The 17417-nt window shown below is 41.1% G+C and overlaps 1 protein-coding gene across 19 annotated transcripts in view; it reads left to right on the forward strand.

Annotated features, from left to right (window-relative positions):
- The window catches only part of AGBL1 (AGBL carboxypeptidase 1), an 834111-nt gene that overhangs the window by 240471 nt on the left and 576223 nt on the right, over positions 1–17417 (forward strand). The window lies entirely within an intron of this gene.

Below are 17417 nucleotides of genomic sequence, written 5' to 3' on the forward strand. Positions count from 1 at the left end.
CTGACCTGTAGTCTCCAGTTCTCAGAAGGCCGTAAGGGAGGCAGCGTGGCTCAGAGCCCCCATCAGAGTTCACGTTGTTGGACTGTCTGGCGGGCAAAGTACCCAGGCAGACAAAGACACTTCTATCAGCAAGGCCACTCCAGGGGCGTGGGGTCACCTCCATGCAGCCGAGAAAAAAAGACCAGACTTCTCTGGGGGTAAAGCTATTTCTTCACTTCATAGCTATCGAGTCTTGGGTTCCCCTTTTCTGAAATCATCCCAAGGATGGTGGTATAAGGAGAGAAGCAGAACTGGACCATATTAACTGGTGACCTCTTTATATGAGACAGCCTGACAGGGTGGCCTGGTCCCTATAAGTAAGAATTATGGTGGCTGGATTTTTCTGGCTGGGCCCACGGGGAAGAACCATCAAAAATCCAGCCCTAACCTTTGCTGCACAAGTTGAGAAACTTGGTTTTATCCATACTGGTGGATTGGATTATATAGACTAAAGTGACAAGAGACAGATTTTAAAAATCACGATCAAATTTATTATAATTAAACACGCACATGCACATATGAGTGCATATCTTTACTAAGAACCAGAAAAGGCCCTCCCCACGGGGGTCCAGTGCCGGAGTCATCTACTGAGGACGCCAAAATGTACCCCAGAAAGCAGCGTGGTCAGTGCCCAGTCAGACAGAAGGGATCTGGGCATTCACGATATGGTAGTTCTCACAGCCTGATGGGCCAGCCTTCATTTTTTGGTCTAAAATAACTGTATCTGACTTCTAAAGCGGAAACACAATTTTTCCTGGTCAGTGCTGACAAGTCCTGATTTTCTACCTCTCCATCTTCATTATTTCCTATCAGGTCCCAAAGACTTCTCCCATTACATTATTTTATATTACAATTTATAAGCTTATTTTATAGAAGTGACATTTCTGAGCAACTGGTTCCCGGCATGTTAGTCTCACTGATGAGCCAGCTCTGAATCACCGTGTGGAGAGAGTTGGTCCTGTTTTCACCCCGTGTGTGGTAGGGGCTCCCGCCCTCAGTGGTTCCAGGGAACGGGGTGTCCCTCCCCACGTTCCAGGACGTGGTGATTTTGGAGGCCAGCTTTGAGCCCTCTGTCTTCATTCACAGATACCTTGGCCTGTGGATACTTTGTATAATTGCCTGGGGCAAAAAAGTCACGCTTAGGAGATGTATCTTCTGCTGTTACCTTCTCCTCTTTCCTGTGGTGGAATACAAATCATGAAAAAAAAAAAGTAGGCAAGAAATTAATTGTTACTTCTGGGTGGGAATTTCAAGTTCTTATGTGATATCCAGCCACTGCCTAGCTACGCTCCACGCTTCCCTTCACCTGTGGGCAGACTTCACATCTCAATGGGGCTCACAGCACAGTGTGTACATAGGTGTGTATAATATAAATATGTAATGCTCTACATGACACTGCAAAGAAACAGTGGGGCAAATTTCAGAGTTTAAAATACTGTATCGTCATCTTTTTAGAGCCAGAATCACCTTAATGTGCCGTCTGCCTTACTCAGGCAAACTTTAAAATAATAATCGTATTTCACAAAACCCTATTAAACTGTCACATAAATTCCACTAATTTCCTTTCTCTGTCAATGCTGATCACCACGGAAGAGATTTCTGTGTCAGTGGAAATTCTTTCCCTTCCCATCAGCCTCCTCCTCTTCCCTTGTTCTTTTAGGGGTCTGTATCCGGGGGGCAGTCTCCCAAGGACACCTTTGCTCCTCCAGAATGGAGGGACATGCACCCATCCTTCGAACCCTGTTTCACATAAGCTTCCTGGGAGCTTGAGCTCCCAACTGTTCTGCTTGGAGAGCAATGCTGAGTTCACGAACCTTACCGAGTTCTTTATTGAGCACTTACTAGATGCCCGGTTCTGCCTAAGCTGTTCACAACCTCTCCTTTACTTCTCACAACAGCATAATGAGGTGGGATTATTATTACCCCTTTTCAACAACTGGAGAAATTGAGGCTGGCTATAAATAACATACACAAGGTCAAGTCACAACTGAAGTGGCAGGGCTAGGAGCCAGGGTGGGGTGACCAGTTGTCCAGGTTTGCCCAGGACTGCAAGGCTCCATGGGACAGAGCTGTTAATATTCATCTATGTTGTGAAATGTTTACAGTAAGGTTGGTTAGCACATCCATTGTACAGTACTATTTTCCCCCCCTGTTTTAAAAATAAGGCTCTAAAGCTCAGGGAGCTGAAATGACAGACCACAAAGAGCACAGAGATGGGATTCTAACCCAAGCCTGAGGCCAGAGAGCTGGCTGACTCAGGATGCACTGAAGGGTGGCTCATCTGCCCTTTCCTGCAGAGCTTCAGGGGTGTCCTCCGGTAATTTGCACCAATCCACTCTGAGCTGTGTCTCACTTCAAAAAATAACTGCATGAGTTCTGCCTTTTCAAACAGATTCATAGCAGGGGGCTTCAAAACTGAGAGCTCTCAAAGTACATTTAAATGATGACTTGATTTTTAAAATACCCATTCCCATGCAATGTGCAGGGCCCTCCTCCGACACAGTCCCTTGGCAGGGTCCAGGGGATGGCCTTAAGGCAAGGCACGAGTGGCATGCCAGTTGGCTTGTATTAAACAGCTTTCTGGGGAATGTTCAATCTATATGCTGCTCAGGAAAACTGATAACCAAAGGTTCCCCCATGATAGACTCTGTACTTGGGGCACCCCACTGCCTCCCTCCCTCCTACCCATCTGTGTGTGTCTTTCTCTCTGATTCTTTGACTGTTTGCCTTTCTGTTTCTAAACCTGGAAAGAGGAAAAGAAGTATTTCGTTATCTTTCTCTTAATTTACAAGGCCATCCACACACATGCATGGGTCAGAAACCAATTTTATTGAGCCTCAACTTTCAAACCATGTCCTTTTAAGGTTACTCATCCTCATATCAAGTCTACGCTGGAGCCATGTGTACATGGTAGGACTTTTAGAATTCTTGCCTTCTGTGCCTGTCCAATTCTCGGAAAGGGTGAGAATCCTCTCACGAGCCTCTGTTCTTCTGATCCATGCTTTTTATAAAATGCATGTGTGCAAGTGTGTGTATGTGTGTGTGTGTGAATACCAATCACTGTGCTGACTCCTAGTTCTGGGGAACGAAACTGAATTAAATATACATACTCAGGGCCATTTAAAAAATGCACTCACATCCCACCTTAAATATCTTTTTTTTTTAATTGAATCTGAAATAATTTCATGTTTGCTTTTGCAATTCTTTGGTTGTAGATGATACTTAATTTATGGTCGGCTATGGATCCTCAGCCATTGTTGTCTGTAATCAGGAATTCCTGCGAAGTGCCGAAGTCATACCTACAAATTACTTGAAAAGATGATAAAATTTTTATGAATACTGCATTTAACAATTAATGAAGTTAACACAATATTCTATTTTTTTGGACAGTTGAACATTTATTTTAATTTAATAGTTTCTTGTCATATGTTGGAGCTGACATTTCTCCGGGTCTCGAATACTTTTGTGAGTTTTACAAAGCATGCTGGCTCCAGGCAGTGTGGCTTGGGCCAGCCTGTGCGTCATCCCTGCCTTGAAGCGTGTTCCTGCAAGAGACGGATAAGAAAAGCAGGAAGTAGAAGGTAGGGAAGACTGGATCACGCATGGCAGAAACACATGCCAGGGGGCATAGCGCGGGCTCGGGAGTATTTGATTTAGACTCTGAAATGGGGAGAAGGGAAGGCAGCCTGAAATGAATGAAACCTGAGCTGAGCTTGAGGTTCACTGGAGCTGGTCAAGCAGAGAGGGCATGAGGTGGCATTCCAGCAGGAGGAAGAGCCTGCAGAGAGATGCAGAGCGGAGGAGAGCACCTGGCATCAGGGGGCTGCAGGTGGTGCTTTGTGGGTGCATGTGGAGTGCCCAGGCAGGCATGGCATAGAGTGAACACCCCCACGGGGAAGGCAGGTCATGAAGGGCCTTGCTCCCCGACAAGAAGTCTTCATTTTATCCTATAGGCAGTGGGGGAGGAAGGGCACTGAATATTTTGGATGGGGATGGAGAAGATGGAAAATGCCAAAAAGGTATTTGGGAGGCAGAAATGACAGGACTGGGCAACTCATTGCATGCAGAGTGACTCTCCGTGAGGAGGGTGTCTGGGGAGGCCACCCCATTTTCCAGTTGCGTTGACGGGAAGGGAGGTGATGTTGTGCACCTTCGCCACCGCAGGCCCCCGCATGCCCCATGGGGCAGCAGTGGGACCCAGGACAGCGTGTTTGGGGCCAGGGGGCAGGGGCCGTGGCTCCAGGCAGTTGTCTCCGGCCTGGGACAGAGAGACCTGCAGGAAGGTTTCAGGAAGGCAGAAGGAACTTTGAAAAGAGGGGGCCCGAAATCAGCCTTTGATGCTGATAGAAGCCCAGTTTGGAAGCCGCCAAAGATGGTATGTTGGTCTCAGTTTCTCATTTTCAGACCTCATTGTGTCACTGATGTTCTCTGCCAGGCTCTCTGACCGGACCCACTCCCCACACATTCTGTTGATCCCACACATCCTAGGAGGTTTGGCCTGCTAGGGGCTCTTTTTTGGCACCCAGTCATCTGTGAATATACTGAATTCAGGAGGTGAATACATTTAAATGGCTCAAACATAAAGCAGGTTGCCAAGCAACTGTGAATACAAAATACCCATGTCAGGTTATCTAAGTGGAGAACTGGCAGGTCACCACTGTACTCATTTTGATCAGATCAGCAGCAATAATAATCCTGTTGCTCTTTCTTCTTCTCTTGTTTCTTCCCTCGCTCCCTCCTTCCATCTCTTGCTGTAAACCCGCAGCTCAGCCTTAATTTTAAAATATAATAGCTCCCTCCCAACTAACATGTGCCCGTAACAATTCTTGGTTCTGTTTGTGGAGTAAGTAAGCAGCAAGATGACCTTCCTATGGCCAGCTTCCCCCACTCCTTAAACACCTCCAGGGTCCCACGCCAATCCTTGCAGGAGTAAAAATTTCCACATCTCAAGGCAAGTAACGCAGCTATTGAAATTTCCTGGCATGGTTTCTGTTTTAAACTGCTCTGCTCCTGGTGGCAGGTGGTGACATATGTTTTGGGCTTAAGACTCTTAAATTTTCTCCTGCCACCTGATTGGTCCTTGTGACTCAGTCCCATAATTTGTCATCATGTGGTTTTCCACTTGGTGGTTTTTCTGCTGTCTTAAATAACTGGAACTGCAAAGGGTTTTGGGAAAAGGCTAAGATACCTGAAAGGTACTGTACTAAAGAGAGTGGGCTTTCAGTTTGGAATTTGTGATTTAAGAAGACATTAAAAATTGCAAAATTGCGCACAGGACTACATTGTTCTTTCTTCTCACTCTTGTCCTCATTCCCTCCCCTTCCCCCAGATGTGTAATAACATCCTGCAGTAAGATTGCCCCAGCGGCCCTTTGTAACCCTACAAAGGAACTTTGTTTGGGCAGGAACTTTGTTTCTGGAGGAAGTGCTGTCCCTGGAACTGAGAGTCAGTTCCCTCAGGGATGTTGGATTCTTGTTCAGATACATTCAGGCTCATAACGTGTGAAAGAGCAAAGCAAGAAACCCATCATATGTGACCTGGGAGAAGAATTAGCCACTAGAATATTTCAGAGTTTTCTGAGCAAGGCCAACAGCTCTTTAAACCCTTTCTTTAAGATCTGTATCTTTCCATGCCCTGTAATGTGCCTAACCTGGTGAAATGCACTACAGCATCAATGCAGCATAGTGTAACAAGGTGGGATGTGTTGGGTGAGCGGGCACAGACCTTGAAAAGCTCTCCTCCCCATCTCGTTTTGGTTATTTATGTTTCTTGAGGTTACTGTGATGCTTGGCTTTGTCCAGATACTGCTCAGGCCAGAGGGTCTGGCTGCAGACTGGTGGGGCCTTGGCTGTGTCTTTATAAGACATCCATTCAGAAACAGCCAGTAGTTATTTGGTCTCCCCTTCAGTGGTGGACAGGTGACAGAGCCCTCCTGTTCATGCGTCTCTCTGGGCAGCATTAATTCTACTAGGGAGGTCAGAGACAAAGGAGCCCAGTGTCCTCAGAAACCAGCAAGCCAGCAGGTCCCAGGCAGAATGCAAACATCCCTAACTGAGCTCAGCTGATGGGAGGTGGGATAGCAGCATCTGTCTGCAATTTGCCTGATGCGATTACAGTCTTCTCCCAAGTGACTGTCATTTCTGTGTGTAGTAAATTGCTCAAACCCAACCCGAATACTATATTATCGCACCATACATATTATGTATCATTATAGCACAGATGTATTATTTTTTATTTCCAGTATATTATAATATAACAAAATCAACAGAAAAATCTCTACAGTTGGGCTCAGATGGGGAAATGCAGTTGAATTTGCTCATATTTATGCACAGTCTAAAATTGTTATCTCATCCTCGATTACACCACTTCCTCTTGGTTATCTGAAAATTGCCCAGGAATAGATTTCCTGATTTCCTTTTCATTTATATCCATTATCTGAATCCACTTTCTTATGGTTCAGAGACAGAGTGTACAAAAAAAGAAGGTGAGGTTGTCCTTTGCAAAGAAATCAGAGTTTGTAATATTTCAAGATTGGATTGTTCCATGGGAAAGAAGGCAGTAAAAGAGAGGGTTAGGTTTTGTGAGGAGTGAGCCTGATTCTTTTATTCATTTCCTCGTTGTCTCAACTATATTCCACTGGACTGTAATTAACTTCTACCATTAAGTGTGATGAAAGGTCCCCAAGAGCTGGTGGACTGTCTAGGGCTGTACTGTTTAGTTTGGAAGTCAGAAGCCACATGGGGCTATGGAGCAATTACAAGTGATTAGTCCAATTTGAGATGTCCTGAGAGTGTTAAATCCACCCCAGAATTCTGATGGCTTAGTACCAAAAACTGGAAATGATCTCAATCATTTTTTTGTATTGATTACATATATGCACTGGAATATTTTGGATCTGTTGGGTTTAATACAATTTGTTATTAAAATTAATTTCATTTTTAAATTTTTAAATAGGGTAGCTACTAGAAAAAATAAAACTTTGCACAATATGTCCATGACCTGCACATTATATTTCTATTGGGAGAGGGAGGGTTTGCTGCTCAAAGTGTGATCTTTCAGACCAGTAATCTTGGCACTACCCAGAGGCTTGGTAGAAATGCAGGATCTCAGGCCCCACCTCAGGGTCACTGAAAAGAATCAGAATTTTAACAAGATCTCTGCAGGATTCACATGCATTTGAGAAATGCTACTCTCTTTGAGGGGAGTTTCCCAAAGGCTAAAATTCTTTCACTCACAATAAATACCTGTTTCCCATGGGAAAACTGAGTGTTTTGGGGACAGGGACTCTAAAACTCCCTGTTGTCATTCACTGTTTATTACAGTGCTTGGCCGACAGAAGATACTCAATACCTGTTAAATACATGAATGGGCCCATCATCCTGCCCCCCACTTTATGGATGGAAACTTTCGTAATGGTCACATAAAATGAAAGCATCTGATGGGTGACCACTGTGGAAGGAAATTTAAGGTGATCTGTCCTCTACAGCATCATATTGGTGTCAGGAATGTAGAACAACATGCTATTGTCACATGTGAGGAACCTAATGGGCCTCCCTGTCTGGACTTTGAAAACATTAATTTGATTGTGTTATGGAAAATTATCTTAAATGGAGAAAAAGTACAAACTGGGTCCTGGTACTGTCCTGCTCAAAACCTCCATAGTTTCCCATCATGACCGTAATCTTTTGCTGTCCAACTCACACAAGCTGTCTCTTGACTACTTGAACCCTGTATTCCTGCCCCACCTAATTTATTTCTTGAACTAGCTGAATGTCTTCCACCCAGGAGGTCCCTGCTTAGATGCTGGGTCCTCAGAGAGCCCTCTCCTGATCGTCTTTTCTGAAGTGATGGCCCCACCCCTCCTCTGCATTCTCTGTTGCCTCCTGCTTTATTTTTTTCATGGTACTTACACGATGCTATTGTTTGCTCCCCCACTAGAAGGGAAGCTTCTGATGGCTGGGATTTGGGCTCTTCGCTGTTACAGCTCCAGTCCCTATTATAGTTCCTGGTGCATCTTAAAAGCTCAGTACATCCTGGCTGAGTGGATGAATGAATGGATTTCAAAAAAAATTAGTGAGTTAATATGTTGTGACATAACTATGCATAGAAGGGTTGTAATTACAGGGGCTAATTACAGTTAATTACACCCATCTACTCAGCAAACATTTTCTGAAAACTCCCAGTGTACCCAAGAGAAATAAAGTACAGGAAGCAGGCAGGGTAGTGGAAGAGACCAGACACAGAAGTGGATTGTAAGGTCACTCGGGGAGTTGCATAACGATGCGTGGGAAATGCACATCTGGATAAAGCTAGAAACCCGTATGTGCTATAGGAGCTGGGAGAAGAGGACTGCTCTCTGCCTGGGGGAGTCCAGAAAAGCTTCAAGGTGAAGGGCAGTAAGAATGTGCCAGGCAGTGGTAGCAAAAGTCTTGATCCTCCAGTCAATTTCTGTAGCTCAGCTGTGAAGGCCCTTGGTCAGCCCTTCCTCCATGGCTTCCTCCCCACTGTCCCCTGGAATCCTCAGTGAGGCAGTAGGGCTGTGAGCATCTCCTCTGCCCCCTTTCCAGTGCATGAGCCTCCACTTCTCTCTGGTGAAAACTAAGAGATCACTTCAGAGAAAGAGGTCAGAACTTTTTGGCCTGTCTGTTGTTCAATTTGGGGCATGGAGGTCTCATCTCGGGCTTTGAAGGGAAGGCAGAGTGCAAAGTTCTGGGAGGTACCAAAGACCTGAGCCAACTCCTTGCCACTGGAAGTGGGTGGGGATGAAGAGGAGCATTTGGGGGTGAACTGAGGATTTTACCTTAGCATTTGGAACAACCGCAAATGAGAATAGTTTGGCAACTGCGACCTGGTCAGTTTCTTATTCTGATGACATATGGGCCAGAAAGATTACAGCTCTGGCGTTTGTGAAAAAGGGCATGTGAGCAGACAGACCCTGCTCACTGGGGAAGGAACTGTGCCCTGGAGGTCCCGAAGCAGCAAGAGAGATCCAGCCCACCCTCTAATTTTCTGAAGTCGATTATTACCGATGATTACCTTCACTCTTTTCTGCATTGTCCCCTGACTTCTGACCACTGCATTACTGACTAGCACTTGCGTCTGAATACTGGAGAAAGAGAAAAAAGAAATGAAGCTCCATGTAATTTTGCGTCTTGTTAGGGGCTCTACTAAGAGAACACAGGGGAATATAATAGAATCAAAGGGGATTGAAGTCATTGGTTAAAAAAGTTTCATTTTTTATCTACCATAGTTTCATTGCTCTGGATAATCACTCACTTTAGTGCTGCAAAGACCTATAGGAGTCTTTGTTATAAGTCAGGAACCGAGATTTCAAAAGAATTTAGTTTTCCCAAATCTATTCAATTAGGATGAGGCAGACCGGGTCGCCAACCCCACTTCACTGATTCGTAATTTACATGGTGCTTGTTTTCCAGAAGTGTATCATGTTTTGTCTCAGTAAGATTCACTCTAGCCTTCTTTGTAAGTACAAACACAGAATAATACGTGGTCAAATGGAAAGAATGTCGGATTTCTGGTTCAGAGCACCTACATTATTCTCTTCCTCTCCTTCCTGGCCGTATGAAAAGAAGAGAATAGTAGCTGTGTTGCTTGCTTCACAGACTTACTCTGGGCACCAAAGGAGTGATGTAGGTGAAGTGTGTTGGCAGCTGCCAAGTTTCTACAGAGATGCCAGGAGTGTTTTTTACATAGAATCTCACACATTTTAACAGAACTGGCCAAGATCTTTTGTTAATCTGTCAGAGATCCACCAGTTGTGATAACATTGAAAGAGTTTAAGGGGCTCTCTTATTTCGTATTATTAAGGAAATTCTAAGCAATTAGAAATGTGTGAGGAATAAGTGATACAATCTTTGGAGAGAAAGAAATGCTTCTTATTTTGCAGATGTTAAGATTGTCTACGTGGAGTTTACAACATCCTCAATGGGAAATTTTTTAAAAAGTTATAGGAAAGTTTAAGAACTTGGAAGTCCCAATGAAAACATTCTCCCTGCTTTTGGAAACCACGTAAAAAGAATATCTATGATAGAAAACAAGAACACACATTACTATTTCTGTAAAGTGAGAACATACACTTCTAAGTATGTTAAGAGCTGTTGAAAGCAGCCCAAAGTCTTCCAGTATCAGGTAGAAGGAACTTGGAGAAAATGGAAAGCAGAGAGTTCCACACCAGGTGGTATGTCCTCACACTCAGCCAGTCTCACAACTGAAGATGAGATGAATGAAGAAAGCACAGAACGGGAGTGTGTTCACTAGCACACCCATACTATGAGACCTACTAGAGGGTGATTTTTCAGGCAGAAGGAAGCTTACGTAGATGCAGTAAGGAGTGAAGAGTAACTAGGTGGGTAAATACATAATTTAATTTAGATTAACACTGGCTTTATAACACAATAGATATAAATGTTCTCTGAATTTTAAGATTCATAGTGGGAATTAAAATATAGTAGATTATATTATACTATGAAAAGTCAATGGCACATATTGTAATTTTTAAAGTAACTAGAGAAGAATAAAAATAGAACTACAAGAAATAGAAATGTATGACTATAGAACTACAAGCTAATAGAGAAGAAAAAAAGGAACAATGGGAAGCCAATCAATCCAAATGAAGACAAGATAGGAAAGACAACAGATGATAGGATAATTAAGATAAGCGGAGAACAAATAATAAAAGAGTAGTTTTAAAACCATTTATGTCATTAATTGCATCAAATGTAAATAGACTAAAAATATTCCAATTAAAAGAAAATAAAAGAATGTTAGACTGAATAAAACACAATATCCAACTGTGAGGTAATTCCAAGGAATAAATACCTACTGAAAAATTATAGAAAGGTTGAGAGCAAAGGGATAAAAAAATACACATAAATATATATATATATATATATACACAAACCAAAAGAAATCCAACATAGCTGTGTTGATACAAAGGAGAAGCAAAAATGAAATGCTTTAGTAGAAATAGAGAGATACCTTTATAACAACAAAAGTCGAGTTAGGACAACATGATGACCAAATCTGTTTTCAGGTAATAGCACAACTTTATAATAAAGAATTGGCAACACTATAAGGAGAATTAGACAAATCCAAAGAATCATCTTTGAGACTTTTAATGTACCTCTCCCAGTAACTCATAGAATAGGGAGACATACTTTCAAACAAGAATATAGGAAATATGAACTGTTTGACTAACAAACCCGATTTAATTGATGTATACAGGACATAACACTCAACATTCTTTTAAGCCCATGTATAACATTTATAAAATGTCATCATATGCTGGCCAGTGATCTAACTACCATTTCAAGGTCTTAGTAAAAGAACGAAACTATTAAAACCAAAGAAAGTGAAGGAAGGAAAAATACAAGTGAGTAGTGTGAATGAATGAAAGAGAAAACAATTATAAAATTTAGTTTTTGAAAAATACTGAAGATGATATGCTCTTTTTGAGAATGATTAAGAAAACATATAACCCTCTACATAAGAAATAAAAATAAGAGACCAGTACTAGAGATTCTTAAATTTAATAAGAGGGATTTAAAAACAACTTTATGCCATCAGATTTGAAAGTAAAGCTTTAAACACCAAATTATAGAAAAGGTATAATTGTCAAACTGACAGAAGAAATAGAAAATCTAAGTAGTTGGATTTTTTATTACATAATTTAAATGTTTAAAAATAATTTGGATTCATTGTTAAGTAAGTTGAGTTATCATTAAAATATCCAGAGAAAGAAAATTCTAGGCTCAGATATCCTAAAGGATATCATAGCAGGAAAAACATGAATCTCAACCCTTATATCATATCATATAATTCAAAATTAAGTTGCAAGACCGAATGTAAATAGACCTAAATGTAAGACCTAGACAATAAATCTTGCAGAGAAAATCACTGCCACATTTTGTTAGGCAAAGCTTTATTAGTTGGAACATAAAATATCTAAACCATAAAAGAAAAAAAAAGGATAAATTTGACTTCACCAAATTAAAAAACGTTTGTGCTTCAAAATATATAGTAAAGAAATGAAAATGTAAGTCACCACTTGGAGAAGAATTTACTAAACATATATCTGTTAAAGGATTGCATTTAGAATATGGAAAAAACATTCAAACTCAATAATAAACAACCTTATTTTAAAATGGGCAAAATACTTGAACAGACACTTAAGAAAGCAAGAAAGTGGTTAAGAAGCATGAAGGTCCTCAACATTATTGGTCACCAGGGAAATGCAAATTAAAACAACAGTTAGACCCCAGCAATTCCCCTATTACAGTGACTAAAATTAAAAAGCCTGACAATATTAAGGATCAGTCAACATGTGGACCTACTGAAACTCTCAAACGTTGCTTGTGGGCATGCAAAATGGTATAGACTCTGGGAAAGAGTTTGATAGCACCTCAAATTCAGCAACCATAATAGTAACATTACTGTAATATGCATAAATTCAATTTCTACGTGTTCACAAAGAAAACCTGATACACAAATGATTTTAACAGCTTTATTCATCATAGCCCTAAATTGGAAATAAATTGCGTGCTTACTGACAAATGAGGGGATAAATAAATTGTGGCCTGTCCATTGCTATGTGGTACACTGGAATATAAGTCAGTGGCTAAAAGGAAGAAATTATTGATGCATGCAACACATAGATGACTCTCAACAACCTTATGCTGAGTGAAAGAAGCCAGACAGAAAGGTTATATGCTGCATGAACCTATTATTATGAAATTCCAGAGACGCCAACATACAGAGACAAAGAGTAGATCAGTGGTTACAGAGGCTAGGGTTGAGGTGAGATGATGGCCTGCAAAGGGGAATGAGGGGCATTTTGTGATGATAATAATGTTCTATTTCATGATCATAGAGGTTTTATAGCACTGCATACATTTGTGAAATACACTGAATTGTAAAACTAAAATTGGTGAAATTAATTGCATGAACAATATCATAAATAAAGTTAATTTAAAAACAGAGATAGAGGCATCTCTACATATTGATGTAGAAAGATCTCCAAGACATATCGGTAAATGAAAAACATGTGGTGCAGAAAATGTGCATGTATCTTTGGTGGAAAACAGGAGTATAATGTATGCTATAAACAGTAATATAATGTATGTCATATAATGCATGCAAATTTACCCACTATACATCTTTTCAAATTTTCTTCTTTCCTTGATGTTTTCTTTTCCATTTCTGTTTCCTTGTCTTTTTCCTCACTCCCTAGCCCTTCAGCTGGGTTGAGTTTTAGCCACTCTCTTCCAGAGTTCAGGACAAGTTAGCTGATATGACCTTGAGATCACAATCTGCTCTTTCGGCATTTCTCCTGCTCCTTAACTGCACTGAGTCTTCAGCTTCCACAAAAGACTACTCTCTGATTACATCTTTGCAGAATGATTTTCCATGGTGCCTCCACAGCTTACAAGATTGTCTCCAAACTCCTTGGCGTGGGCTATGAAACAGGCCTGCAGAAACGGTTGCCAACTTAGTTCTGTAGCTTCACTCCCATTCTGATCTTCAGTACAACTAGTGCTCAGTCGCATAAAATCACTTACTCTTCCGCGGGCTTTTTGTTTGGTGCTTTATGACCTCTTTATTTTACAAGTACATATGCTGAGTTCTCCCCGCTTTCTTTTTGTCCTCTGGCAAACTCTTACTCAGACTGGATGAACCAGATCAAATGCCACCTCTTTGCTGAAAATTCATTTTCTTCTTCTCTCTCTTCATGGTTTACTACCCTTTGAAAATATGTTGCCTTTATGAAACCTGACATATGATTGTTATTTTCTGAAGAGGCAAACATTCTAGATAGGATAAAGAAGACATAAAAATTACCCAGATGACCTCCACTCACAGATGTGTCTCTGTATAGAGATACCTTTAAGTAATAGTTGTAGCTACACGCAAATGGGGTCCACTATGACACAGCTCTTGGCCTTTTTTTTTTTTTCAACTCTTCACTATGTCACAGGTATCTTCTACTATCAACAGAAAGAGATCTTTGTGCTCTTTTTAGTGGTTGCCTAGTATTGTTTTATGTATCATTTCCTCAACTCGCTTCTTGTAGAGGCACAATCAAGTCCCAGTTGCTCAAATTATTGTAAGTAATACTGTAATGAGCATTCCATCATGCTTTGAAAATGTCCTGGCACATGTCCCTGATCACACTGGATCATAATTATCTGTGAGCGTGTCTTTCCCACCAGAATTATTATTAGTTCCCGGAGGGCAGAAACCACCATTTCTCTTGGCACCTTCAGATCTTGCGGGGTACCAGTAAGAGCTTAACATATATTGTTGAAAGAAAGAAGGAATATATGAATGGATGTTTATATAGTTGGACACATGTGTGTATCATCACACGTGTCTCCAGTTCTGGTTTTCACTGGCCTTGAGCCTGTATCTCTTTGGCATTATACAGTTCTCTCCTTGTTTCTGACCCTTTTTAACAAATATCATTGCCAATGACATAAATTCAATTCATAACTTTAAGAATTAGAATATTGCCAAACCATGACCCTTGCCCCTGTCGCCAGCCCTCCACCCATAGGTTTTTGTGACCTCAGAACAGATTTTATAAGTGGTTCAGAAAAAAGTGAAGATTCTTGACGTTCTTCAGCTTACCCTAAGCAGAGATGAGGTTTTGAAACAAAGTATCAGGTACAAGAAAAAAACACATAGTGTGTGTATTGCATACTATTTACAGCTATCGTCTATTATGGGTTTTCTGGAGCACAATTTGCTGCTACAACTGAATAGTCCCATAAGTTTAAGTCACCACTGTGATGGCAAAATAGCTTTAAATCACAGAGAGGAAGAAAGGAAAAACAACTAGAAATGGCCTAAAATGCTGCTTATGTCTTCATGAGAACCCACAGTTTTCCCTATTTGCTTTTTCAGGATGCTCAGAACAGCCTGTTAGGTCTTGAGGTGTATTACAATATAGAAATTATCAACTGACTCTCCGGAGGGAAGAATCATGTTATTGACATCTCTTTGCAAAGGCTGCATTTAGCTTCCTGACCAATGCCCTACATAGTACTGGGCGTCAGAAAATGGGAGCCAGCTGGCCCAGACAATGCGAGCGTTCAGTTGGTGTTGAAAATTTACAAGAGCTGAAGCTATTTGTATTTCTTCCTGCTGGGCTGGGAACACTTACAATTGTTCAATATGCTGTAAATGAACATAGTTCAAAGACCACAAAGAGAATGATAGAGAATCATAGAAATGAAAATGGGCCACTGATTGGGTATAAATTCATCAAGCCTCTTTCTCAACAAATTTTTTACAGGCGTGCCAAGACAGCTTGTTTTTGGAAAGTAACTGTAAGTAAATGATACAGTGGGATAGTTGACCTTCAGGGAACTTCAGTTGTGCTCAGCTAGCCAACTATATATCCCCCGCCTCCAGTAATCTTATTTAGTAAGTTCTAGTTAGCAAGTCATTAGTTTTATATGCAAAACATCCAATCCAATACTCAATTTCTTCAGAAATTTACATAACTCACCTTGGTAGACAGTGGTGGGACCAAACTCTGGAATTTGAACTCTGGAAATAGGGCTCTAAAAATTGTTCTCTATTCTTCTAGGTCCTACTGTCTCTGATAAAATAAATGTGTTATCTATAATAACATCAGATTTTTTTCTGAAGCATGTCTTTGGCATGAATTTCTCTTGCTGAAAAACCTGTCCCTGACTTTCTGTACCTTTGAATAGTGGTTCTCAACGGTTCTGTTCTGGGATACATGCATCCTATGTTCTCGTAACTCTCTTTCACTCTTTTCTCCTCAATCCAGAAAATATTATTTATAGGGTGGATGTGAAACCTGATCTTATATAAGTGAGACTAGATTTTATCAGGATGTAGCAGAAGTGTGATTACATTAGCCTGGCCACATGGTGGTTTTGATGGTCTCAAATATCCAGCCAGAGTACTAAAGAAGCTAGTGAAGCTATAAGGTCATGGCTTAAGGAATCTTTCAAGAAGCCAGGCTCTTTATACCTTTATGGTCACCATCTTTAGCAGGTGACTGATTCTGCAGTTGACTTCCTCACTTGAAGTATCATATCTGCATTCAAGAAAAAGGAGAAGAGGAAGGTCAAGAAACAGAGAGCAGGAAAGCATTTGTCAGGGACAGACTGAATCAGTTTTCTAGACAGACTCACCTTGCTACTGTTTATGTCTCACTGGCCTCAGCTCTGTCACGTGGCCACTCCTCCCTAGAAGATAGTCCACAGAGCTGGGTGTTTGAACCTGGGCACTTTCTTTCCCTCCCCAGAATTGGATCTGGTAGTAAGAAAGAATGAGAGAGGGAATACGGGACAGGCAACCAGCAGCTTGGGCCGTGTGTGTGTGTGTGTGTGTGTGTGTGGTGTGTGCATAATATATATTTTACAAGCAAACATTGACGTTTATTGGTAACCAATGATTCTTCAGTAGAACCCCTCACTAATAGCGTACCAGTAAGACACTGACTGCATAGTTGAGAACTTGTGACCTACAGAATAAAGTCCAGATCCTCAAACACAATATATCAGGAGGGACCTTACCAGTTTGACACCAGCCTACTTTAATAAAAGACACCATTTTCAGTCCCTTTGTTTCAGCCAGTCTCTGTTATTGGATGCACCAGTTTTCAATCCTCTGTGTTCTTTGCATGCATCTTTTTCTTTGCTTAGAAAACCATTTGTCACCTTCTCTCTGGTATGATGCTACTTACTCTGCAAGACCCCGTCCAAACAGTATCACATCTCTGGAAATGTCCTTACCTCTCTCAGTCAGATCTGTATTCGGTGCTTTATGTACACCTCCATTAGTTCACTTGTCATTATTTACTTGTATGTTTGGCACTACTGGCAAATGCTGTGGCCTCTTACAGAACAAGGACTGTCATTTATTCAACTTTTTCTACCAAGTGCCTCCTGCAGGTTCTGGAATATGCTCAAGACACCTGCCCAAGGAAAAGCATAACCAAATATTATCCCCCATATATACATGATCTACAAATTGCTGAGATGACCTGCCCTCACCATAGTCAGTAAAAATGTATTGATCTATGCCTCTTAAACCTTGATTTCTGTGGCTGTCAACAGATAGTGTTTTTCTCTTAACTGATGATAGTAGTAATATACTTTAGCAACTTAAAAGGTTCTTTGTATCTTTTACTACATTGTTTTTAGCTGTGTTATTGAGTTACTCAGTTTTGTCTTTCTTTGCAAAGAATTAGAGACACAGTTTGTTCTCTCAAAAGCAAGTTCTACACTGACCACAGTTTCTGCTGGGGCATGAGAGTGACCATCCTACCCCAGACTTTATCATTGAGAGGGGAAGGAATGATGTCCTGAATGCAAGCAATATGC

Source organism: Manis pentadactyla, chromosome 18 (assembly GCF_030020395.1).
Source record: "Manis pentadactyla isolate mManPen7 chromosome 18, mManPen7.hap1, whole genome shotgun sequence".
Lineage (NCBI taxonomy): Eukaryota > Metazoa > Chordata > Mammalia > Pholidota > Manidae > Manis > Manis pentadactyla.